At 53.4% G+C, this 3091-nt stretch overlaps 1 protein-coding gene across 7 annotated transcripts in view; it reads right to left on the reverse strand.

Annotated features, from left to right (window-relative positions):
• Window positions 1–3091, reverse strand: part of SEC14L5 (SEC14 like lipid binding 5) — a 40456-nt gene that overhangs the window by 36758 nt on the left and 607 nt on the right. The window contains exon 1 of one of the 7 annotated variants that reach the window (XM_086854569.1): window positions 2982–3070. The exons of 1 other annotated variant lie outside the window; for it this stretch is intronic. The gene's annotated coding sequence lies outside the window, so the exon portion shown is untranslated. Of the gene's footprint in view, window positions 1–1446; window positions 1893–2594; window positions 3071–3091 lie in introns of those variants that run through there. 5 more of the 7 variants (XM_086854570.1, XM_086854574.1, XM_086854571.1 and 2 more) reach the window with 5 other exon arrangements.

The following is a 3091-nucleotide window of genomic DNA, read 5'->3' on the forward strand; positions in this document are numbered from 1 at the left end:
TTCTGCTCCAGCCCACACAGCAACTCCTCTCTGAACGAAGCAGAGAGAGCTCATTACAAGCTCAAGATCCACCTGCTGGGTGTTCCAGGGAAGAGGAGGGATATGGAGCCCTGATGGCATTTGCTGTAGCTCTGGGAGCATTCCAGAGATGTGGATTCTGAAGAAACAGTCGTGCACTCGAAGCTCCTCCAACACAGAAGGCAGGCCTGTGAGGGCTCCCGTGAGGAACACACATCACCACACACAGCAAAGGGACAGGCAGTGACATTAACTGTGTGTTTCCTTCTCATCTAGAATCAGCCACTGTGCACCTGAGGGATTTTCCATATGCTTGACTTCTATTCTACTATTTGTAGACGCAGCTTACTCAACAGAATTCAGCCAGATGGTCAAAAATCAGAAACTGAGTGTATAGATTAAATATACAGAAATCCCTGCATCAAACCCCCTACCCCTGCTTCTCTCCCAGGCACAGAGCTCAGTCAGCTCCTTCCACACTGGAGCTGCCTGTTGGATGTGGAACTGGCAGCAAGTGACTTTATTAACTTCTCCCACCTGTGGTGGCTGCTTTTCATCTTGAAGAGAACTAAGCAGGTTTTTTTGTTTTGTTTTTGACAAAGAACTGCTGAAAATAGCAGGATTCTTGACTTCCTCAAATACCATTACACCACGTGAAAGCCAGCTGTGGCACCCAGCTAGGCTGATATTTCCAGTTAGAAAAGGGAGACTCCACAGGGCTGCATTCTTTCATTCCTCCTGCCTTCTAGAAAAAGGTGGAGAGAAAGGTGTGTGACATTTCCTCTGCCTGGGGCGCCTTTCACTTAGGGAGATATTGTAATTGATGCTTTACACACAGAATAATAACACAGTACCAAGCTGCAGGATATTTATTAGAGCTTTTTCACCTAAGAACTTAAGAACAAGTCTTTTGAAGCTTGATATAAGGAAGCCTCAAGGCAGAAGGGTGCCACAATAAACCTTTACCATTTTTTAGAAGCAGACATTGCTCAGGCAGGACTTGATTTTGCCCCCTAAGAAACACCTCTGGAGCAGGTGAAGCAGCACTGAGGGTGCAGGTCATCGCTACACCTGGCAGAAGTACCTGCAGTCTTGGCATGGATCAAAACCAAAGACAAGCAACACCAACACCCAAACAACAACATTTAAACGTTCCTAACCACACAATAAGGAACAGTCTTTTTGGCTGAGGGGAAGAAGGAAACGGAACAGTGTCCAGCACTCTGCTCTCAGAGCTGTTTCTCTTCCATGTGTGTATCACAACAAGCTCCATGCCCAATATTTCCACACATCCATCTCATAAGGTAATTTTCTCACCAAACGACCACCACAGAACTTTTATGCACAGCAATACATTAACTCCCTGATATTTGCCAGCCTGCAGCAGGAGATAAGCATTCCCGAAGTAAACCCCCCCTCATTCCTCACCTTACTACTCCACAGGAAGTCGTACCACATTGATTTATCCATCCACAGTGTAGGAAATAGTTCAGTTCTCAAACACAATTTAAAAATAAGAGACACGGAATCCTGGAATGGTCTGGACTGGAAGGGACTTTAAAGCCCATCCTGTTTCCCCCCCTTGCAATGGTCAGGGACACCTTCCACTATCCCAGGCTGCTCCAAGCCCCATCTACATGGCCTTGGACATTGCCAGGGATGGAGCAGCCACAGGTGCTCTGGGCAACCTGTGCCAGAGCCTCACATCCCTCCATCCCTTGTCCCAAGTCCCTCTGCAGCTCTCCTGGAGCCCCTTTAGGCCCTGCAAGGGGCTCTGAGGTGTCCCTGGAGCCTTCTCCTCTCCAGGTGAGCACCCCCAGCTCTCCCAGCCTGGCTCCAGCCCTTGGGGTGTCTCTGTGCCCTCCTCTGGACCCACTTCAACAAGTTCACATCCTTGTTCTGCCAAGGAACCCATGCTTCAGTTTCATGTGTAAATCAAGAGTAGACCCAGGCAGCAGCTCACTCGACAGTACATCAAAGCACCAGCAAACTGTTTCAGTCTGCCTTGAATGAAGTTTGCAGCTGTATTTTCTTTGAACAGAGGCTGGCTGTCATCATCCCCACCAGGTAATGGTGCCATCAACACATCAAGCACCTTCTTACCATCTGTAGACCAATTTTACTGCTTGGAGGAGTTAAGCCAAGCGACCCAGAGAATACATTCGGTTCACCTAGTCAAGCTGACTTGAAAACATGGAATCACAGAATGGTTTGGAAGGGACCTTAAAGCCCCTGCTATGGGCTAGCTCTAGCCCCACTAGCCTGCTGCTTCAAGCCCAGTCCAGCCTGGCCTTGGACACTTCCAGGGATGGGGCAGCCACAGCTGCTCTGGGCAACCTGTTAAACCCATCAATGCATTTAACAGCCATAGCTCAGGATCACCCTTTCAGTTTATAAATACTTGAGGGCGAGTTTCAGGGTAGATTTGTTGAACCCCGAGCTCGGCGTGCCCGGCTCTCCGGAGCCGCTCGGGGCTGGTGCTGGGGTCGCATTCGCAGCCCCCTCCATGGCTCAGCCCACCCGGAGCGAACCCCGCCCGCCCCTCAGCCGGCGGCCGTCCCACTCCCCCCACAAACCTGACAACTTTAGAACCGCTGTATTTTGTCCTTGCACCTGAAGGGATCCCCCGCCACTCCGAGCCCACCGCCCGGCTCTTCACCGGCTCCCTCCCTGATCCCACAGGATTATGATTAAAATTTCCCTCTCAGCTTCTCGTGGCTGAAGGAGAGCGGCTCCTGGCGCCGCACACCCACCCGGCGCCCCCGCTCTGCCGCCTCACGACGGGCCCGGGCACACGACGCAGGAAAAGCCTCACACCCCTCACACCCCCCCACCCCCGGCTCTCCCTCACACGGCGGCCCCAAGGAACCCCCGGAGAGCCTTGCTCACCGCGGCCGCCTCCCGTATCCCACGCCCATATTCCCGATCCCAGCTCCCCTCCCGCCCGTCCCGCTCCTCCTCACCGCGGGCGCGGCGCAGCCCGGCCGGACCCATCCCGCTCTCGGCGGCTCCCGCGGCTGCGGCGGCCCCGCCCCTCTGCCGGCCCCGCCCCTCTGCCGGCCCCGCCCCCGCA

This window comes from Cyanistes caeruleus, chromosome 17, assembly GCF_971803275.1.
Source record: "Cyanistes caeruleus chromosome 17, bCyaCae1.hap1.1, whole genome shotgun sequence".
In the NCBI taxonomy this organism is placed as follows: Eukaryota; Metazoa; Chordata; class Aves; order Passeriformes; family Paridae; genus Cyanistes; species Cyanistes caeruleus.